This window comes from Callithrix jacchus, chromosome 6 (genome assembly GCF_049354715.1).
Source record: "Callithrix jacchus isolate 240 chromosome 6, calJac240_pri, whole genome shotgun sequence".
NCBI lineage: Eukaryota > Metazoa > Chordata > Mammalia > Primates > Cebidae > Callithrix > Callithrix jacchus.
Genome location: NC_133507.1, coordinates 138683821 through 138707834, shown reverse-complemented (window position 1 = coordinate 138707834; position 24014 = coordinate 138683821). Strand labels below are relative to the sequence as shown.

At 43.2% G+C, this 24014-nt stretch overlaps 1 long non-coding RNA gene across 1 annotated transcript; it reads right to left on the bottom strand.

Moving 5' to 3' along the window:
* Positions 1 to 3007: 3007 nt before the first annotated feature.
* LOC144576708 (uncharacterized) lies at positions 3008 to 15959 on the bottom strand. The gene is made up of 2 exons (XR_013519102.1): positions 9476 to 15959; positions 3008 to 8647 (listed from the first exon to the last, which is right to left on the bottom strand). It is a non-coding gene; the product is annotated as an uncharacterized LOC144576708 (long non-coding RNA).
* Between the last annotated feature and the right edge of the window lie 8055 nt (positions 15960 to 24014).

Sequence of the window (24014 nt, the reverse complement as noted above, 5' to 3'; positions counted from 1 at the left end):
TTGACCAATCATCTTCTCGAGCTTCTGCAAACATCCAAACTCTTCAAGTGATAGAGAAAGATGTTTAAAGCCAAAGAATTCTCATGACATCGAAGGTCCTGAAGTCCCTAACTTATCTGTTTGTTGTTGTCGCCTCCTCATCATCTGTGCCTTGCCCAGACTTTAGTTACATAAATTCTGCTCTTAATGAAAATCTTCAAGATGAAATCTGGAGAAGGATGAGTGTGGCCGGGGCCAAAAGAAGTTCTTTAATGGATGTGAAGGTTTAGTCTCCAGAATCAGCTAAACCTCGGACAGAATAAAGAGGCATGGATGAAAATAGGGACCAGCTGGATGAAAAGAGAAGCAGAAAGAACTGAGCATCCAGGACATGAGGTACCAGATTACTAACTAAGGAAACTGTAGAATCTTCCTTTCTGTACATCCCAAATTAAAGGGTGATCAGACCTACCTTCTTTTCATTGCGTTACTGACCTACCAAGTTGTTAATTACCTGCCCTTCCCAGAGACAGAAGAATGGATAAGATGACTTTCTGTCTGTTTGAAAAGACAAAACCAGGACTTACACATCAAATGTTTTTAAGAACAAGCTCTCCCTAGAGATTGCGTTTTCCCAAGATCAGGCGTCAAATTGGTCTGAGGGCCTAGGAGATGGGGGCTTTTTTGGCACCCCTCTTTTTGGGTAGCACCCCTAGAGAACAGGCTTATGCTGGGAAGTCAGCAATCCTCTCCCATTGCCCATGCCCTGACTTCTGAGAGCCCCAAGTTGTGCACACCAGGTAGGGTAACATAAGGGACAAAGGGTAAGGACTTGGAAATGGGAGTCCGGCCTCTCCATGTGTCCTTGGGCTCTCCTCAAACCCAGTGCTTAGAGATTGCGATTTGGGAACCTGAAGGAAGGGCAGGGACAGGCATCTGTCATCTTGGCTGTAAAGCTAGGATCTCTCATATCAGGCATCTGGTACATACAACATCTAAGCCACTATGCAGATGTGCCCCTGATCACCTCACTGCAGAAGCTAGAGAAGAAACACCAACATTGCAAGGGGCAGAATGATCCCTGAAATTAATTGGTAGATGCAGATTTTAAGCTGTCAGGGACCTTAGGAATCCCCCCACTATAGCTCCTTCATTTTACAGATGAGGCAAATGAATTCTAGAGAATTGCTTTCGAATTCCTTTGTTAGAATAAATCATGCATTTTATAGATGAGGCAAATGATTTCTAGAGAATTGCTTTTGAATTCCTTTGTTAGAATGAATCCAGTCATGCGTAACTGGGTTCATACGTGTCCATTAGAGCTCCCATCACCTGAACTCAGGAACTCATCAGAACTTCTGTGAAGCTTTGAGCCAGCAGTCACAGGAGTAACTCTTTGGCCCAGGAATGCATATCTTTGAAGAAGAAGCATTCTAGAAAATGAGACAATCCTAGATAATGAGACCATAGGATTTATTATCCAAACGGGCATGTTTTGAGAGGGTAAACCAAAAGAAACAGGGACATACAGTCTCAATAACCATAAGAAATCTTAGGGTCCTTCTTGGTGGAGAAGGAAGCATTGTGTAAGCATTGACTTAGGATGTAGAGGACTGAGCTGGCTTATTCATTCAGTCAATAGACTCTTCCTGGACCCCAGCACCAATGAGACAGCTAAAAGCCTGCACACACACAGCCTAGATTTTGGTGGTTCAGCTCCTGTTACAATTAGATGTGTCTTTCACAAGCCTTATTTTCATCTTCAGAAAATAAAAGCATTGAACCGCATCACATCTCAGGCCCCTCCCTTCAAGCTGTAGCATCTGGGAACCTATGGGACCCCTGGCTGAGAGAAGGGGTCCCAGCACAGCAGCCTCCCACCTTGTCAGCCCAATGCACTAACAGCAGAACACATGGCCGGGCCCACAGGCTCCCCAGGCCCTGCACTCACCCAGCCTGCCCCAGCTCCCCACACAGCCTGTTGTTGCTCTTTCTGTTTGATGGATGGGAATATCTCTAAGCTGGGAGACCCTGGGAAGGGACTGCAATACATGCACACGGGCGTTCACAAACACTCATAAGAACAGGGATAAATATTAAAAGCCACAACATTCAAACAAGTGCAGAGGCCATGCCAAGAATCCTCTGGCACTGCCTCTGTGGAGCACCTGGTCATGTTTAACCCAAGCTGCAAATATGATTTCCATGTGGGGACTCCCAGCAGGGATGGTGAGAGGCAGACTGGATGTCCTCAGCATGAGCCAGGCTAGCCTGAGTCACCCCATTTTCACCTAAGGGACAGGTTCCCCTCCTGCCAGGCAACATCTGACAAAGAGGGAGAGTGCAATCCCTCCAGGTCTCCACCATGTCCTCACTTCGGATGTGCTCTTTTACCTAAGCTCTGCCACCACCTCCCTAGGAGCTGGCAGATGGGGAAACAGAAGGGAGATGGCTGGTAGGGCCCATTGGCTTCCCTCAGAGCACCTCAGCCTAATAGAAGTTGTCATGTGTCAGCTCAGGGCATGAGCAGAGCCCTCCCGGGCAGCAGCTGCTCCAGCAGCTTACAGCCAAACTAATGTTGATATGAGGGAGGCCCAGCTCAGAGGCTGGACAGAAGAAGGAGCCCAGGACCCACAGCACGAAAACAACCAAACGGCAGGTGAAGGGGAAACAGACTCTGCATACAAAGTTGACCTCCTGCCTTTAGCCAGCTTGGACCTCAGTGTTAAGAATGCCACCTTTCAGACATGATGAGCAAGAGGAAAGCAGGAGGGGTCGGATCATTTGGAACCCACTGCTAAGCTTTGTTCGCTTTTCCCAAAAATCCCAGATCTTGGAGTTACAGGTCCACAGGGATCACGGTGTCTGATGCTCTCATTCTGTAAATGAGCACCCACATTCATGTAGGTTCCAAGGACCCAGCCCATGCGGTTCAGCCAGCAGAGCCTGAGTCCTCCAGCCCAGCATTTTGCTGTGTACTATATTCTCATCCCTACTCCTTACCAACAAGACAATATAAACATCATAATGGGGTCAACCATGGATTTATTCATTTACTCTCTATTCAAAGTATCATAATTCTTTGGTTTTGAATCTTTACAAATCTCAAAATATCACCTTTTTGCAAGTAACAGTTTTGTAATGTGGGCTATTCCGATAACAATTTTTTAATGGCTAAAGAAAGTTTAGAAGTTAGTTTAAACATTTAAATTTTGAGGAAGCCGTGACATTTTACCATATGCTGAATAATTATAACTAGCCAAGACATACTAATTGTTTCTGATGCTTCAGTTCCCCTTAATGAAGCATTTGAATTTGGAGAACGTGGGTCTATTTGTGATTTACATATTCCTCATTCATGAGGTCTTGTGTTCCAGTGAGTTCTTCTGTTGGGAATAATCAGAAAAGGTGGTAAGTCTTTGTAAGAAACAATAAAGGAGGTAAAATTGTTAAGAAAAAATTGAAAGTTTTACAATGAAGTCATAGGAGAGAGAAGAGCACCTGTCGTGACTATTAGGAGGAAGGGAACTGATGCGTCCAGGGGTATTGGCTAAGACTTCCAGAGGGGTAAGCCTTTGAAATCCCGTGTGTTGAGAAGGAGGCTTGAGAAGGGCTCCTGCGGTTCTCCAAGCAAGTTCAATAAAAGTTAACCGAAGCATTCAAATGTTACAACTTAACCAGGGCCGACTGTGTTTCCAGAGACTGCCTTGACATCCCAGCTGTAAAATCACATTGCCCATTGTGTGGCGAACAGATGCAGAAAACACGCCTTTTAACATGCTCATTTTAGGAAGGAAAGCAAAATGACTATCTAGCCTGTCATTAAAACAGCAGGGGAGTGAAAGCTTGAAAAGTTCTAGCAAGTAGGGGAAGTAAATGGAAATTAAAGGGATAATAGTGGATAAACTGTGCTAAGAAGATTGGTATCATATCTTTTAAAAAGGCAGAGCCTTTTAAATAGGGGTGCCACATTTTTAGTGAATATATTTATCATTATCTAGTCCCTTATAAATTTTCTTGTGCCCTCAAAATCCCCCCCTTCTTTTTTGAGTTTTTAAGTTTGTTAATAGTAAACTAGTAATTTTTCTTACTCTGAATTTATGTGTGAGAGTGTGTGTGTGTGTGTGAGAGAGACAGAGTGTGTGCGTGTGTGCATGTGTGTGTGTGTGTGTGTGTAAAAACTTGACTTCCTCTTAAGGCAAGCAAACATACACACACAATTAGGAAAAATCGGGAGTGTAAATGATCAGTAACAAACCTGGATAATTAGGGAATGACAATGTCTTCATGTAGGTGGTTCACATACGCCCACAATGCAAAGGGAAAATGTCTGGGTAACATGGTGACCAGGTGGCTGGTCTAAGGGCTGGTAATCATTTTAAGTAGCTCTCTGGTTTGAAAGACAGCACACTGGAGATACAGACCTGAAATTGGTTCTCACTTCTGCCCCTCCCTAGCTTTGGAACTTTGGATAAGCTATTTACATTCTCTGAGCTTTTATTCCTTCACTTACAAGCTAAGAAAATAATGCCTATTTCACAGCACTGTGGTGAAGATTACATAAAGTGATGTTTATAGAAAGCAGCTTGTATGCTATAAATTGCTTTGCAATTTATAATTGCAATGGCTAAAACTCCAGATCTATGTCCGTTTGGAATCCGAAAAGCGATAATTTAAAAAAAAAAACTTTCTATCAGAAAACAAGAGAACGAGTGCAGTGGCTCATTCCTGTAATCCCAATACTTTGTGAAGCCAAGATGGGAGGATAGTTTAAGGCCAGGAATTTGAGACCATCCTGGGCAACATAGTAAAATCCTGTCTCTACAAAAAAAATTGTTTTAACTAGTTGGATGTAGTGGCATGTACCTGTAGTCCTGGGTACTCAGGAGGCTGAGGTGGGAGAGTCACTTGGGCCCAGGAGTTAGAGGCTATGGCAAGCTATGATCGCATCACCACACTCCTGCCTGGGTGACAGAGGGAGACTCTGTCTCAAAACAAAAGAACACAAGAGAATTCAAATTGGACATCAGAAAGCCCAACCTACCCCCCATGAGGCCTGCTGAAAACAAGAAACATGTAGATGGAAGTTAATCAAAACTCCTTTTCAGGAGGCTTTTCTTTGCAAGAGGTTGTTCCCCTCTTTGCCTCTAGGAAGGAAAAGAATAGCTATTTCTCCCCTTTGTTTTTGGTTTTATTTTTTTGCATTTTAAAAAATTTGTATATATTCAAGGGGCCCAAGTGTAGTTCTGTTACATGGATATATTACATAGTGGTAAAGCCTGGGGTTTCAGTGTACTCATTGTCTGAATAATGTACATTGTACCCATGAAGTAATTTCTCATCCCTAGGCACCCCCTACCCTCCCATCCTTTTGAGGTCCCATGTCTGTCATTCCATGCTCTATGTCTATGTGTACACATTATTTAGCTTCCACTTGTAAGTGAGAACATGTAGAATTTGACTTCCTATTTCTGTGATGTTCCACTGAAGATAGTGGCCTCCAGTTCCATCCATGTTGCTGTAAAAGACATGATTTTATTCTCTTTTGTATGGCTGAATAGTATTCCACTGTGTCTACATAACACGTTTTCTTTATCCATTCATCAGCGGATAGACACTTAGATTCCTCCTCTTTGGAGCTGGAGCAGCCTGGATGCAGGGAGCAGTGTTCTAAGGCTGTAAAGAGCATCAGGGCTCTGGGCCTGGCCTAGGAAACCATTCTTTCCTCATAGGCCTATAGGTCTGTGATGGGAGGGGCAGACTGGAAGACTTCTAAAATACCTTCAAGGTCTTTGTCCCATTGCCTTGGCTACCAGCATCGGGCTTTCTTTCAATCGTGCAAATATCTCTAGCAAGTGGTTGCTCTGCAGCCCGCTTGAATTCCTCTCCTGATAATGCTTTTTCTTTCTCTGCCACATGGCCAGGCTGCTCTAGCTCCAGCCTCAGCTCAAAGGCTTCCAGATACACCTCCACTGCTTCAGAGGTTGGAAGCCGTAAGCCTTGGTGGCTTCTGTGTGGTGTTAAATTTGCAGGCTCACAGGGTACGAGAGTGAAGGAAGTTTGGCAGACTCAACCTAGATTTCAGAGGGTATATGAAAAAGCCTGGGTATCCAGGTATGCAGCCCTCACAGAAAACCTCTACTAGGATAGTTCTGAGGGTAAATATGGGGTTGGAGGCTCCACTCAGTGTCTTCACTGGGACACTTCCTCGTGGAGCTGTGGGGAGGGGCCACTGTCCTCCAGTACCTGAAATGATAGATCCACCAAGCAGTTCACATCATACACGTAAAAAATGCACAAACACTCAACTCCAATCCGTGAGGCAGCTATGGGGACTGTGCCCTACAGAGACACAGAGGAAGAGCTGCCAATGCTTTGGGAGCCCATTTCTTGCAAAAGTGTGCCCTGGTTGTGGGACATGGAATCAAAGGAGATTATTTGGGAGCTTTAAGATTTAATGACTGCCCTGCTGGTTTCAGACTTGCATGGGGCCTGTAGCCCCTTTCTTTTGGCCAATTTCTCCCTTTTGAAATGCAAATGTTTACCCAGTATCAGTACCCTTATTGTATCTTGGAAGTAAATGACTTGTTCTGATTTTTACGGGTACATGATTTAAGGAATCATTTCCTGATGAGACTTTGGACTTAGGATTTGAGACTTTTGACTTAATGCTGGGATGAGTTAAGACTTTAGGAGACTATTGAGAAGAGGTGAAGGTATTTTGAAACACAAGAAGGACATGTGACTTGTGGGGCTTGAAGCAGATCATGATACGGATATTTGTCCTGACCAAATCTCATTTTGAAATGTGGGCCCCAATGTTGGAGGTGGGGCCTAGTGGAAAGGATTTGGATAGTAATGGCAGATCCTTCATAGCTTGATGCTGCCTTGTGATAGTGAGCTCTCGCAAGATCAGGTTGTTTAAAAGTGTGTGGCATCATGCCCCTCACTCTCTCTCTTACTCCCACTGCTGCCATGTAACATGCCTGCTTCTGCTTCACCTTCTTCCATGAGTAAAAGCTCTCTGAGGTCTCCCAGAAGCCCAGCAGATGCCAGCACCATGTTTCCTGTCCAGGCTGTAGAACTGTAAGCCAATTAAACCTCTTTTCTTTATAAATTACCCAGTCTCAGGTATTTCTTTATAGCGGTGCAAAAACAGTCTAACAGAGGGTTAGAGGAACCGAAAACTATGCATTCATCTGTCATTCAGTGAATCTGAATTTTTACATAAGATATTTAAACATAAAGTAGAGGAAGTAGTCAAATACATATTTATCTCAGGTGAGTGAAGGGATGACTTCTAGTCCTGTCTTTGTCCTGTACCTGTGAAGGTAAGCTGTTAGTTTACATTGTAGGGGTGAAATTCAACAGAATTCTGTTTTAGGGTGAAGATCTTAGGGACCACAAAGAGTTTTCTTGTGAACAAATTGTGAGGGAGCCCCCACCCCCGACCCCAGGCAGGTATGTGACCTTTCTATTTTTGCAGCTATCTATTTAGGAGCAAAATAGGAGGCAGTTTTGCACAACTTAGTTCCCAAGCTTAACTTTTCCCTATGGCATAGTGAGTTGGGGGTTCTGAAATTTTATTTTTCTTTTATACCTCCAACCTAGAATTTCATATTCAGCAAAAATATCCTTCAAAAGAAAGGTGATATAAAGACTAGGCTTTCTTAGACAAATAAAAATTGAGGAAACTAGTCATCAATAGACCTGCAATTAATGTTAAAAGTTCTCCAGAGAAAAGGAAAATTATATAGGTCAGAAATGTGGATCTGCATAAAGAAGGAGTATTAGGATTAAATGAAGGTAAAATAAAGTCTTTTCTTTTTCTTACCTTACTCAATCTAACAGATAACACTTTGTTCAAAATAATATTACCAAAAATATATTTGATGATTATAGCTTGTGGATAAATGAAATGAGTGACAGCAATGTTGTAAGGGACAAGAGGAAGAATCAAGAATACTTTGCTGTTAAAAAGTACTTGCATCACCCATAAAATGGCATAGTGTCATTTGATGGTGGACTTGGATTTGTTGTAAACGTACATCACAAACTCTAGGGCAACCACTTTTCAAAAAGTGTAATTGATATGCTAAGACAGGTGAGAAAATGGAATTATATTAAACATTCTATTAAAACAAGAGAAGGCAGGAAAAAGAGTAGAAGACAAGAAGAAATGAAGAATGAGGAAAAGGAAAGGAAAATAGTTGTAAATATGATCGATGTTAATACACCTATGTTAGTAATCACTTTAAGTATAAGACAGAGAATGTCAGAATGAATAAAAAAGAAATAAATCCCAACTATATATTGTCTATAAGAAGCTTTCATGATATTTAATATTGATAGAAAAGCAAGTATACATTTCGCAAGTACACATATTAAGCTATATACTCAAAATATTTTTTTAAAGGTGAGAGTGAGCAATCCAAACTGTTCAGAAGCCACTCATCTAGAGTAAGCTCTTCTCAAATTTCATTGTGCACAGGCATAGGAGTCACTGGAGACCTTGTTACAATGCAGATTTTGGATCAGCGAGTTTAAGATGGAGCTGAAATTCTGCACTTCAAAAAAGAACCCCAGGGGTTTGGATGCTGGCCTTCCTCAGACCTCACTTTGAGTAGCAAGGGTGTAGAAGATGTATTCCAAACACCAATAGCTGTCACTGCATCTAAAAAAGAAACGTAAGATCTGTATTACTTATATTTTCCCTCCCCTGCAATGATATTGCATTCATATACTGCTGGCGAACTTATTTTTTTTTTATGTTTTGGGGCAAACAGAAATAAGACAGCATCTAAACAGTAAGAAAAAAGGTGAAGAAAAATAAGAAGGAAGAAAAGAGGAAGGGAAGGAGAAAGGAAGAAATAAGAGAATTAGGAATGAAGAGAGGAGGTGCTATGATATGAATATTTCTTTTTTTCAAAACTCGTGTTGAAATTCAATTGCCCCATTGTGACAATTTTGGGAGATGGGGTCTTTAAGAGGTGTTTGGGTCATGAGGTCACCACACTCGTGATGGACTAATACTATTATCACAGAAGTGGGTTTGCTGTCTCAGGAGTGGGCTCAGTCCATCTTTTGCTCTTTCGCCATCTCTGCCCTCTCGTGGCCAGCATGTGATGACTTCTACTATGCTATGATGCAGCAAAAAGCCCTTGCAAGGTGCCAGCACCTTGATATTGGACTTCCCAGCCTCCAGAACTGTGAGCCAATAAAGTTCTATTCTTCATAATTTACCCAGTTTCAAGCATCCCGTTATAGCAGCACAAAATGAACTAACACAGGAAAATAATGAGTTCAAATACAAGAAAACATTACTCTGTCTTTGGGGTCATGAGTCAAATAAAGTTATACAGATATTAAAACTTATACAGATTTTAAAAATCAAGGTTTCACTTTTATGACTCATTTGGACCATTTTAAAACTTATGATTATACTACAAGGAATATTTTGAAATAGGGGTCTAGGGAGTAGGCTTTAATTGTTCACTTTCATCTTTTATGGCCACTGAAGGAAATCTTGTGATGAGACTTCTATGAAGGAGATGTGGCAGAGAGCCAAGTCATATCCAGCAGCCTTAATTCTTGGGAGAGTGTTTTGGGAAAAAATCTCGATTATCCAATAGTAACCAAAAGCCAGAACAAGCAGGTCGGAGTTCAAGGCCAGCCTGTAGGGAGGGAGAGAAAGCACTGAAGGCCCAGATGCTTTACCATCCATTTGACGAAAGCAAATTCTGAAGACCCTCAACAGGTGGGCTTAAGTGGGATATAAATTACTGTGAGAAAAGAGAATAAAGTTCCAGGTTTAGAAAGGATTGTAGAGGTTACATGGACTACTTCTACACTTCTGATATACTCCTCAATATGGTTTCTGCTCTCTCTACCCGCTTTATGTCCTCTCTACCAAAAGTTCTAAGTTCGCATGTGACCTCTTAACTTCAAAATCTAAAGAACGTGTCTCAGCATTTCCAACAGAACATTTGGCAGCATCTGCCTCTAGTATAATTAAAACAATAAATAAATAAACATACTTACATTTAAAAGAAAAAAACAAATAAATACAGAGGCGATGAGGAGGAAGGGACTGGCTCACCAACTCAGGGTTTCCTCCTATATCCCTGAGAACAGGTTAGGCTCCTCCTTTGGCTCCTCTTCTAAGCAGTTTTTTAATGTCTGAATGCATCTCTCTTAAAATGTGATTCCCAGAGGTAAAATATATTTTTCATGTGAGGTTTGAGCCAGGGAGAGAACAATGGAAATCTTGCTATTTTTCTTGTTGACTTTTCCAAGGAAGAAGTCAAGTGCAAGAGCTAAAGGTAGGAGTGCCCCAGTGGCCCCCCCCCAGTGCTGATCTTGCAGATTACCTCCTGAAAGTTCTTCAAACAAATGGATCTAAGCTTCCCAAACCTATCCAAGTACAGGATCTTAATAAAATAATGTCTTAATAACAATAATACAGTAAATAAAACAAATTTATACTTTTTATTCAACAAGTGGCTCCCTTTTCTGAAAACAAAACGCTGGCTACATAGGAAAATAATATGTTATTGTTTGCAAAGAAACATAATTACTCGGCAACTTCTGTCAACAAATTACAGTCCTATTGAAGTATGAACTAAAGCTATGATAAGTTATTCCCTGTCTATCTTGTATAGTTGATTCTGAGATCATTAAGTGGCTTGAGTATCAAGGAAGCGAGAGAATGCAGTTGGCGAGACCACAGTAAGCAACCGATTCCTATGGCATCCATCTGTGCAACTGACTCGATATTTGACCTCGAGAAAGTAATTTCCTTACTTGTCCTCCTTTCCCCACCTGTAAAATGGGCCTGTCGGATTTCTAAGTTACATTTTTCCCTAGGCTGATCAGCCTGGCCACATTCCATCTTTTCCACTTAAAACATCTCATGGATTCTACAATCACCTTTGTCTCTTTAGCCCTATCTTCTGAAATCACATTCATTCTCCTACCAGATCTTTCTCTCTCCTCCATTTGATCTTCTTCTGGGCAGCAGTCCCACAGCTTGCACTAACCACCCCTGCAACAATGCACCAATATTCCAGGAAGAAGAAACTGCATTCACAAAGCCTGAGGTTTGTCACATTAAAGTACATCTGAAACACAGTCATGTCATTGGGGATGAGATCAGTTTCTTTATCACTGACTTCCCTTGGATTCCTTGGGACAATATTAAATACAGTCCATGAGAACAGTCCCCGAGGAAAGTGACCTGTCACCAGGCCTCTTGAGGGGACAGGAGACCTGCAGTGTTCATGTGACTCCGCCTCCACTTTACCAATAGACTCAGCCCTATTTCTGGGCTCCTTTTTTCCACAAGCTGCCTGGGGAGATTCAGCTTATCTCCTCCACCTTTCCAGTGCCCTTGGAGAGTAGTAGTGAAACTGGTTTTTCCTGAGATTCTTTGAGGCACCTTTGACGTTGCCCTTGGTTCATTCCTTCCTCAGGACCCCCTTTAAAGTACAGGTCAGTTAATCTTGCTTTCCACTTAAACTCTCCATTTTCAGGATTTTCTACTAAGGAAGGACCTGCAGGTCACAGTATAAAGAGTGGTATGGAAAGGAATGCAGGTTCTCAGTCCCTAAGCAGTGGCCCATTGGATGCTGGGGGTTTATCCCCCTCTCTGTCTCCACATCCATAAAGTCCAATCCATGGAGATTGCACTTCAGTCTGTTTATACCATTCTCTGGGGAGAGGGCTCTTACTACATCCTTCAGCCACTCACCTCTGCACCCAGTACAGGGAATATGTTTATCTGCCAGAATTTGCCCAAGCAGCACTTTTCTGAGGCCAAGCAGCATTTAAAGAGAACTACTTATAGAGGGGATTAAAAAAAAAAAGAATAATGGGTTTCTTGTATTTTCAAGCTGATAATGAAAGAAGGAAGCCAGAGATGAAAGTCATCTGTATATCCAAAATTTTAACCCATTTATTAAAATCTGTTTTCTGAAAAGCTCGATAATTATCTGCTTTGACATAAACCCCTTCCTGCATTCAGAAATGATTGTTGTAGCTTTCTTTAAGAAAGCCAACCCTACCCTTGTTCTCGCACCAAACTGCACTCCACATTCAGAGGACTTGAGCAGCTGCAGTGAAGCAAGTAAGTGCTGAAGGTGCTGTGTGGCAGGTAATCCTGCAGCCCTCCCAGGGTGAAGTACAGCCCTGCACACATATGCTTACCCACACCAAGGTCACTGTCTGGTGTGATGGCTGTGCCCATTGAGCAGCCATTCTCAACCCAAGGACAATTTTGCCCTCCTTGGGACAGGTGGCAATGTCTGAGACAGTTTTTAGTTATCACAACTGTTATGTGGGTGGGGTGGGGCACGGAAGGTTGTTATTAGCATTGAGTGGGCAGAAGCCCAAGGATGCTGCTACATTTCCTACAATGCCCAAAACAGCTCCCGTTCCAAAGTACTGTCCATCCCAAGATATCAACTGTGCCAAGGCTGAGAAACGCTACGTTTAGAGTAACCAGTTTGGGAAGAGTCATTTCTCGTATTTTCAGATCTACCATCTCCCAAGCTCCAATTCTGAATGCATTCATTCTTTCACTCATTTATTCATTCATTTGTTCTATATGCGTGTGTTCAACTCCTACTCCCCTATGCCAAAAGGCATACATTACCTGTGTAGGTGCCGAATAACGTGGCAAGAGGAAGTAGCCATGATCCCCGTCCTTAAAGAGAAGGCAATCATTCAGGGAGAGAGGTCAACATTAAGAGTATGTACTTGACAGCAGACACTGTTCTAAGCACTTTGTTTATTCATTTAATTCTTGCAAGAGTGCTATGGGATAGGTACTATTATTCTTCCTGGTCCTCAGTGAGATGGCTGAGGCATATGTAGAGAGGTTAAGTAATTTAACAAGATCACACAGACAACAGGGAGTGGAGGCTGGGTTCAGGCATAGGCCGCTGGGCTACAGGGCCCATCAATGCTTTTAGCCAGCATTCCATGCTGCCTCTTATATAAACAAACACACAGCTGGGAGGATAGAAAATTATGTAAAAAGGAGAGGAAAATGAAGCTTCTAATGTCAATTATAAAAGAAAGTGTAACACAGTCAGGAAGCTCTGAAGAGAACTCCTTGAGGAAATGGCACTCGGGCTAAGATCTAAGGAGCTGACAACCAAGGCAGAGAAGGGTCTCCCAGCAGAGGGACAGCATGTGTATTTGTTTTCTGTGGCTGCTGTAACAAATCACCATGAACACAGTGGCTCAAGACAACACACATTTAGAATCTGACAGTGCTGTGGTTGAAACGTGACGCAAGTCTCACTGAGCTAAAATCAAGATGTTGGCAGAAGTGCGTTCCCTTCTGAAGGCTCTAAGGGGGATCTGTTTTTTGTTTTTGCTTTTGTTTTTGCTTTATCCAGCTTCTAGGGACTGCCTGCATTCTTTGGCTCATGGCTCCTTTCCAGCTTCAGAGCCAGCAATGGCTGATTGAGTCCCTCTCTCATCAAATCATTTCAACCTTTTATTCTGCTCCCTCTTGTACTCTTAAGGGCACTTGTGATTACACTGGACCCACCCAGATAATCCAGGATGATCTCTCTCTGTTAAGGCCAGTTGATTAGCAACCTTAGTTCCATCTGCAACTTTAATTCCATCTGCAACCTGATTTTCCCTTTGCCATGCCATGAAACATATTCACAGGTTCTGAGGATTAAGACGTGGACATCATTGGGAGGTCATTATTCTGCCTATTACAGACAGCATGCACAAAAGTCTTGCAGAAGTAGAAGACAGACAAGTATGAGAGGTGAAAGAAGGTCCACGTGGTTAAAATAGAACAAAGGAAGGGAGAAGTGGACAGGAGGCTAGGCCACAGGGCCAGATGTAATGGGCCTTGGAAGCTACATTGGAAACATGGTCTTCTTTTCTTCACACATATGGATAAAATACATATATTTTTTTAAAAAAGAAGAAGAAATGAAAGAAACGTGATGAGCAAGGATGAGCTCTGAAGCATGTTAATCAGGGCATTGGTGTGATTGGATTAGCATTCTGAAAACAGGTATTAGAGGTAGATGTGTAACAAGGAGAGAGTAGAGAAACAGGCCAGAGTGGGGCAGGCAGACCTGTTGTGGAGGGAGGGCGTGCAGATGGAAAATGATGGCAGTCTAGAATGGAATTTAAGATGGAGACAGACAGGAAAATTTAAGACTCAAGGGGTGTTTCAGAGAAGAAATCAACAGGACTTGGGTTTGGGTGAGTAGGAAATGGAGAATGTGAGATAAGGAGAAGTCAAGGAGGCTCCTGGGCTTGGGTGACCAATGGTGCCACAGAGAATGGGAACAGGTGAGGAGGAGTTCATGGAGGTGGGGGGAAATTGGCTTTGGATGCATTAAATTTGAAATGTTCAAGAGGAAATCCCAGCTAGGCTGGTGGATTTGTGAGTCTAGAGCCCAGAGGAATGGCCTTACTTATGGTTGCTACAGTGGCTGTTGGATAATTCCAACTCTGTGTCCTGCTGGCATCTCAAAAATATATCTCAGCCCAAGTCTGTTACTTCCTTCAAACCAACTTCAACACCTGCATCCTTTTCCCTGTTAAGGTATCATCCGACAAGGTCACAAGTCTTATCTGACTTACCTTACCAGGCCCTATACAGTGCAGCAATGTGTCTGGATTCTTGCAAGAGAATAATAAACATGGTAAAATAAATAACTGAGCAAGCCAATGAATTAATCAATTACCTCTAGGTCTCTTTATCTGGATCCCTCTGCCCTACTGCCTGCACCACACTCTCTTATTCTGTTTCTTTTGGGCAAAAAGTCAGGTCTGTTTAGTTTAGAAAGATCTGGGGTCAAATTGTCAAATTGCGTTTTGACCCTAGCACCTGTAGCCACACCTTTGAACTTAAAACTGCAAAGGGTTCTGTTTCTTTAAGCAGCTCAGCCAGACACTCAGGGAGAAAGTTAACAAAACTGACAAGGATTGCTGGATTTTAGTATTTGTTTGGGTGTCTAAAATTGTACTTATTTCCCATAAGAAATATGCTTCATAAAGCATTGCTATAAACTGATTCATTCAAATATAAAATTGTAGCTTTTTCAATCAGATAAATACATTCCCATGCATATATTATTTTGTGAATGTGCATTCTCCGTCCTTTAAAGTTTTCAGGAACTCAACACTCATTCACCACACAGAACTGCAGTAGGGAGAGAAACAACTGCTCACAAAGGGATGTCCCACTGGGTCAGAGCCTCCCTGAGCTTAAACCTTAATTAATCAATCAGTCAGAAAAGCATCCATTAAGCTCTACTGTATTCACCACTGTAAAAAAAAAAAAAAAAAAGAATTAAAGACGTGGCGCTTTGAAAACTTGTAGGATGAGACTATTTTCTGTCTTCTGTTTTTACACCATAGTTGTTAGATGGTTAAACAAGAAATCGGGCAAAAACACACCAAAATGTTAGAAAGAGTTCTGGAGTTCTCTTTAGATATCAATTGTTAGTTCATTCCATCACAGCAAAACTCTAGTCAAATAATTGTCTTTTTCTCCATTCATTTACCAAATGAACTATAATGAATAACTATTATTTGCCAGACAAAGGGAATACAGCAGGGAAGAGTCCGCTCCAGTTCCCTGCTGGGGCTCACATTCGAGAAGGAGGAGATAGTCAATGAGCAATAAATCAACAACAACAACAACAAAATACTAGGTCTTCATGATTGCAATAGGACTGCATGAAATGAAGAAGTACTATAGGCCAGACTTTTAGGAAATACCTGTCACCATAGTTAATATTTAAGCTGAAACTTGAATAATAGGAAAAGGGGGGGCATTAATACAAAAATCTGAGGGAAGCATCCCAAATATTTCTTTTTTAATGTACTTTAAGTTCTGGGGTACATGTGCAGATCTTGCAGAATCGTTGCATAGGTACACACATACCATAGTTCTTTGCTGTCTCCATCCCCCTGTCACCTACATCAGGCATTTCTCCCAGTGTTATCCCTCCCCAACCTCCCCACCTCCCACTGTCCCTCCTCTAGCCCGCCACCCCCCAACAGATCCCAGTGTGTGATGTTCCCCTCCCTATGCCCATGTGCTCTCATTGTTCAACACCCACCTAAGAGTGAGAACATTGACTAAAAGCTACATAAAACAGGGACTGAGCCCTGTTTAACATTATAGTCACTGGGGTTACTACCACAGAGTGTTAGCTCTGAGTACTCAAAACGGACCTGCTATTTATGGTCTTTACAATATAGATCATCACCTCCAGGACCTACCTAACATCTTGACACTTTGCAAGTCTCCCTTAACAAGTACCATAATCACTGCAAAGCTGTGCTTAGAGGCTTTGAGCCAGCAGTCCCAGCCCTTCCCCCTTATCTGGGCACAAAGACTTTTTTGAGGCTAGAAGTTTTCTAACCTTACTCCTTCTTTCTAACATTTTTCATTTCCCATTTATCTTTTAATGGGCTCAAGGTTTTGCCCAGTTTCCAGGTGGGTTCTGCTTTGGCATCTTAGGAGTAACTGCAGAAAAACCCCTCCCTTCACTTCTGAACCACAGTAAAGGAAATGCTTGGGCTAGAAAAAACTGGAACCACTTCACATCTCTCCCCCGACCACAAAAGACTCCTCGTAAGCAGACTTGAAGCACAGATTCCCCCAGTCTTCTCTTCTAGGACATCACACCCTTCACCATAGGAAGTTCCTTCTCATAACCAGTTCCTCCAGCTACAACTTTATTCCATGTATGGAGCTGGTTCTTGCTGCTAAAACCAGTGGCTAACTTCGTAGACTCAACACAGCTGAGGAAAAAAATTGGTGAACCTGAAGATGGGTCAATGGAAGTTCAACAAACTGAAGCACAAAGGCAAAAGAAGGTAGAAAACATAAGAAAATGCAACCAAAACAGAACACAGCATTCAACAGCTGTGGGATGATAAAAGCTAACGGCTGGGCGTGCATTCATCACATAACCTGGAAGAGTTCTAGGGTTATTAGTCCAACCTGTTCCCACCTAACCCCTAGTTAGACAAAATTAACCTCAAAGTCACCCTGAAAGTCAGCTCCCAACCTTAATTTCTAAGATATCTTCCTTGGCTAGCAAATTCTAGTATATAGTCTTAGCTGTGATGAAAATGATGTTTTCATGGCATAGTTTGGGGTCATTAAGATAGGATTGCCAGATAAAATCCAGAACATCCAGTTCAATTTGAATTTCAGATTTTCAATTCAAAGCATGTCTTATGCAAGATTTGGGACATACTTATACTAAAACAGTATTTATTGACTACCTGAAAGTCAAATTGAACTGAGCATCCATATTTTCATTTGCTAAATCTGCTAACTCTACATTAAAAGCCACCATGCAATTCACTCAAAAGTCTCTCCTTTTTGACCATTCACATTACTTATTCCTAATAAAACCATGGATTGGTTTATCAGGTCTACCAGGCATTAACCTAAGTCTTGGGTGCTTGGTGAAGCCTGGGGCATAACATGGAGGAGCGGCTGGTGGAAACCTGCCACAGAGGAGAGAAGCTTTGAGTTTAGAATCAGAACATCCTGTTCTAGAACCATCTCTGCCTCTTACAAATTGGGACCCTCAGTGAACCTCTGTGTCTCACCTTCCTAGCACATAAAATGCCAATTACAGCCCCACTGAGTCCCCTCTCCCAAGCTCTTAGATGATCCGCAGCACAGTGCCCCACTGAAACATAGTTTGAAAACCATACAGGAAGTCATGCCCATCTGGCAGTGGTATTATTATTCCTTATGGGAAGAAATTAGAAGCCCGAGCCGCTGGGTAGAGGGGGCTGGGTAAGAGAAGGAACGGCCTCAGATGGTCTTTGCCTGTCTATCTTGCCCCTCACTGCCATGAGCAACACCTGCTGTCATCAGACCTGCCCACTTCCACCCCCAAAAGTTGCATTTCAAACTGTTATCGGTCAAGAGTGTTTATTTTTGGACTTTGCCGTCATGAGCACCCCAGGCACCACCAGGCTCTGTGATGTCAGTGTGGCTGAGGTTGGCCTGGTCAATTCTCAGAGGGGAAATTGCCAAGGGGATCGTTGGAGGGCACAGTGATATGAGACCCTGTTCTCTGAGCCAACCCTAATGACTGCCGGGTGAGGTAAGCGTCCGTCAGGGACACCATTCACCTGCTGGCTTCTGGCCTCCCTCTGGCATGATCGGCACCCGGCAAACTGGCTCCGGCATGAGTAACAAGACAGGTTTATTTCACGTGGCTCCTGGAGAGGAAGCAGTGGCCTGGATTCCATACATCAATAAGAGGACAGACAGCAAGTTGGCACTGGCCTGGAATTATTACTCCCAACCTGGTTCTCCAGGGCTGCTCTGCCATCTCTTGAGACTCCAGACTCTGAATCCAAGGTTCAACTGCCCCATTTTAGATGGTTCATGAGCCTAAGTGACTTGCCTGCAAGGCCAGATCCACCCCTCCCCGGCTGTGTCCCCTCACCAACACCCACAACAGTCCCCACAATCGGGAGGAAGAAGCCTAAGGTGTTTCCTCTGAATCTGAAAAAGAAGATTTGCATGAGCAGCAGCAAGCTCTCCTGGTCTCAGGGGCTCTGGTTATAAGGAGGAAGGTGTTGTAGTCACAGCTAGAGAGGTTTGAACTAGACAGTAGGATTGTGTACACTGCTGTTGCAGTGTGAGGACACAAATTGAAGACAGTGGGACATGTTACCAAAGGAGATTACAGACAGCCCTGCTCTCACGTTTTCTGACCCAGAGACAAGGGACTATGGTAGGCCCAGAAGGAAAACTCCAGAGATAGGAAATTTGTGATTCTTTGCACTATGAAATAAGCTAGAGCACAACTGAATGTCCGCTTGGAACACATCTGCTTGGAATGACATCCACAGGAACATCTTTAAACACAGAAGGGCTTCTCAACACGCATCTCTGGTGATAGGACGACAGTGACCTCAAGTTTCGCCAGCCAGTAGCAGGTGAGTTGCACCCAGACTTGTCAATCTCACGCACACCTGACCCAGTGGCTCATGCCACCCTCCAAACCTCCCTTAGCTGCCATGTTGACCCTGGGCACTACAGGTCTAGGAACATGCACGAGAATTAGACAGCTGCACGCTCTTACACAGATGGAGCCCATCAATGGCTCAAACTCCAGTCAAAGACGGAGAGGCTGAGAGGGCCCCCTGGGGAAAGCATAGAAGGTCCCACCGGGAAGCTGCCTCTTGGGCTCCTTTCGGAGCAGGAGCACCTATCTGGCCTGAGGCCTCCTGACTCTCTCTGAAATGGCTTCTCTCTGTCCCTCCAGAACAGATCTGGTTTCAACAGATTTGGAACTCTCCAAGCCCTTTCCTGCTGTGAATGCATTTATCTGGACGCATCTGTCAGAAGGTGACTGAAGGGTGTCTGGCCAGCTGGAAGCCCAGCTGCAGCAGATGTTGCCTTGGAATGCCCTGGAAGTGAGTCTCATGTGGATTTTACCTGCCCCTTCCACTTGTTCTCTTTTTGCCCTCCTGGGAAAGACCTGGAAAGGGGCTGAGAACATCTGCATGACCCGTGAGAAACAGGGAACTGAACAGGGCATCTTGGGGGCCACAGAGCACTAAGGAGGCAGGCATGCCGGTGCAGCAAATGCCAGAAACCCGGGCTCTAGCCTGTGATTGTATGCATAATATAAACATTGCTGATGTAAGAGTATGTATCATGGTTTTTCTTTTTTTTGTTTTTACAGGAGTGTAAGCTCCTTAGAATGTGAGCTTCACAGGAAGAAAGATTATTGTTTTTCTTTTTTTTTACAAGGAATCAGGTGTTCAGAGGAATGTATTGAGTAGAGGTAAGGAACTAGGATGTTGAAAAGTAAAAAAAGGAGAGAAGGAGAGGAAGAAAGAGGAAGAAAAAGAGGGAGAGAGAACAGGAATATTGCTTCATTCTAAATACGGGTATTAATAATGGCCGATCAATATTTTGTGCATTTAAAATGGAGAACTCTATAAATATTTATTGAGTTAACTTGTTCCAGGTCTGAGTTGAAGTCCTGGATATCCTTATTAACTTTCTGTCTCGTTGAGTCTAAATCTCGTTATGGGTCTTATGTATCTGGGTATTAAGTTCTCTTATTGCTGCATTGATCCTTTTACCACTGTATCTTTGTTGCTTTGAAATCTATTTTATCAAATGTGAAAATTGCAACTCCTGCTTTTTGTTTATTTATTTATTTTTGCTCTCCATTTGGTTGGTAAATTTTTCTCCAACCCTTTGTTTTGAGTCTTTGTGTATCTTTGGATATACCGTTAGGTTTTGGCTGTATCTTTTGATTGGGGGATTTAGTCGATTTAAATTTAGGGTTACTGCCATTCAATGTTAACTGGCTGTTTTATCCATTCGTTGATGTCAATTCTTCTTTATGTTGATGCTCTTTACTTTTTGGTATATTTTTAGAAAGGCTCATACAGGTTGTTCCTTTCTATGTATAATGCTTCTTTCAGAAGTTCTTGTAAAGCAGGCCTGGTGGTAATAAAATCTCTGAGTACTTGCTTGTTCATAAAAGATTTTATTTTTCCTTCAATTGTGAAGCTTAGTTTGGCAGGATATGAGATTCTAGGCTGAAAGTTCTGTTCTTTAAGTATGTTGAATATTGGCCCCCACTCTCTTCTGGCTTGTAGAGTTTCTGCTGAGAGATCTGCTGTAAGTCTAATAGGCTTCCCTTTATGGGTAACCTGGCCTTTCTCTCTGGCTGCCCTTAGTATTTTCTCCTTCATTTCGATCCTGGTGAATCTAACGATTATGTGCCTTGGGGTTGCTCTTCTTGAGGAATATCTTTGTGGTGTTCTCTGTATTACCTGGGGTTGAATAGTGTCCTGCTTTGCTAGATTGGGAAAATTTTCCTGGATAATATTCTGAAAAGTATTTTCCAGCTTGGATTCATTCTCTCCATCACATTCAGGTACACCAATCAAACGTAGATTGGGTCTTTTCACATAGTCCCATATTTCTTGGAGACTTTGCTCATTCTTGGAGGAGAGAGATCCAAGATGGCTGATCACTAACAGCTCAGGATTGTAGCTCCCAGTGAAAGCTCAAAGAATGAGAGGACGCCACACTTTCAGACGAATTTTCACCGCTCACAGACCAGCAGATTTCTAGTGGAGGAGCCCCACGGGTCGCCAGCACGACTCTTGTGGCCGGTGCAGTGGTTTTGCCAGCGCCTTGGCACAGCAGCTCTTCATGCAGAGTAAACAGGACTGGTTCCCTTAGTGACTGGTGTTTGGAGCTCCGAGAAGGCAGAGCCACTTGTTGTGGACTCAAGAAGGAAGCCAGACCAGGGATTCCTGGGCAGAAGAGCACCATCAGTCTTATCGATGCTATTTTGGCCGGTGCAGTGGGTTGCTTGAATCCCAGCACTGGGAATCAATAAATTGGACGTTGGCTCAGAAACCTAATTAGAAAGGCGGTAATTGTAAAGATGAAAGATGGATAAATTTATAATAAAGGGAAAAAAACAGCCTAAGAAGGCCGAGCATACCCAAAATCAGAACCCCTCTCCCTCTACAGGGGATTGCAGTTCCTCATCAGCAACGGAAAAGCCCTGATGGAAAAGGACTGTGTTCCATTATCTGAAGTAGGCTTCAGAAGGTGGGTGATAAGAAACTTCTGGGAATTAAAAGAACTTGTTCTAACCCAATGTAAAGAAACTAAGAACTTTGAAAAAAGATTTGATGAAATGCTGAAAAGAATAGACAATATAGAGAGGAATATAAATGAACTAATGGAGTTGAAAAATACAACACTAGAACTTAGTGAAATATGCACAAGTTTAAATAGCAGAATGGATCAAGCAGAAGAAAGGATATCAGAGCTCGAAGACCAACTTAATGAAATAAAACAAGACAAGAATAGAGAAAAAAGGATGTATCATGTTTTAATAATAAAATAAGCAACACTCTCTATTGTAAGTTCCATATGACCAATGGATTCTCACAGAATGCTTTTGTGAATTTTTGCCAAACTCTGTGTCTATAGTGAGTTTATCATTGCAGTTCAACTATAATTTGACAAAAGGCCGTGTTTGGCAACAGCTTGTGAAACTTTTGAAAATTTTTAAACTGGGACCCAGTAGGAGCCCTTGGGACCCAGTAGAAGCTGGGTCCAGTATCCCACCGATGCAAACCCTTGTGCGGGCCCACAAGAACAGGGGCTGTGCTTGTCTGTCTGTGTCTGCAGCACTCTTCACAGGCCAACCCGGTCAGCCAGTCACAGTTCAGCATCAAGCTGTTCCCTGAATTGGACCTGCTTGCCTTAAATCACCCAAAGAAGAAAGCCAAGCAAGCAGGATCTGATAAAGTAGAAGCAGGTGTCCACAGGGAGCAGGGCCAGGGACTGACGGTGGCAGGTGGTGGCAGCCAATAAGACTCCCTAGACTTAGTGGTTCAGAGCCTGGAGAGAAGCAGCGGGAAGGGAATAGGGAGAGTGGGAGCCAGAGAGGGCATTCCTGGTGAAAGGGATGGCACCAGGAAAGGCACAGGACAAAGGGCTCCTTTCCCGGCATGCAGACCACTCTTAGATACCGTCACTAAACCAATGTTTATTGTCCACTGCATGTGAAGCACTGTTCTAAGTTAAACAAAGTCCCTGCTCTCATGGATATTAAATTCTACCAGGTAAGAGATCCAATATACAGCAAATAAGAACCCTCCATGGTGGAGGATGTTATGAGCCAACAGCTTTTGTTTCAATATAAGGAAAAACTTAATGTGGAGCCTAATCCCCAGGGATGTTAAACATGTCCTTCTCAAAGAAAAGTCAAGTATGGCTAAGCAAAGAAAACCAGGTCCCTTTCACGCTCCGCTTCTCAGGGCCCTGCTGCTCATGGCCATCATGAATCACCAGCAGGAGATGATGGGCTGTAGTGCTTGTCATGCTTTATAGATGGAAGAAAAAGAAATGAGTGGGGCTCCTAGATAGAGAGCCAGAAGGTCTGACATCCTGGGCAGCCAGTGTGGGGATGTTAGAGTAGGTAGTCAGGCAGACATGAGTAGGGCAGGAGAGGGCTCCCTCCCACCAGCAATGTCCAGTGACCATCGGGTGATGGTTAGGCAGTTGTCATACTGTCTCTCTAAAATAACAACTGGTCACAGCTGGTGCCAGGGAAGGGCAGTCTCCCAATAGATAGAAAACACCTGGGCTGGGAGCAGTGGCTCAAGCCTGTCATCCCAACACTCTGGGAGGCCAAGGAGGGCAGATCATGAGATCAAGAGATCGAGACCATCCTGGCCAACATGGTGAAATCCCATCCCTACTAAAAAATATAAAAATTAGCTGGGTGTGGTGGTGAGCACCTCTAGTCCCAGCTACTCAGGAGGCTGAGGCAGGAGAATCACTTGAACCCAGGAGGCAGAGGCTACAGTGAGCCAAACTGCAAACTATCACACCACTGCACTCCAGCCTGGCGACAGAGCAGGAGTCTGTCTCAAAACGAACAAAAACAAAACAAATTTTTTTAAAAACCCATCTGAAGCTGGTGATCAGCAGCAGCTTCCCGATAAGATCTCAGGAGTTGGGCGAGTGGGCTCGTGCTTGGGCTCCCAGAGGCAAAATGGCCAAGTTTAACTGGCCTATGACCTTCCTCTAGGAACACTTGACTGATAAGGTAATAATGCCTCAAATGAGCATGTGCACAACTTCAGTAAACACCCTGCATATGCGACCCCTCCTCAGTGCTGGCAGGCCACTGTGCATACTAATAGCTCACCCTAAGGGAAGAATCAGGGGAGAAGAAACGCAAACTCTGGAACCTTCCAATGTATAAAACCCCAAGTCAAGGACCGAACAGTGCACCTGGATCTCTCAAGATTCCCATTTGGCCCTCTAACAAGTGTACTTTACTTCCTTTCATTCCTGCTCTAAAACTTTTTAATAGACTTTCACTCCTGCTCCAAAACTTGCCTCAGTCTCTCCCACTTCCTTATGCCCCTCAGTAGAATTCTTTCCTCTAAAAAGGCAAGAATCGAGTTGCTCCAAACTGGTATGAATTCACCACTACTAACAA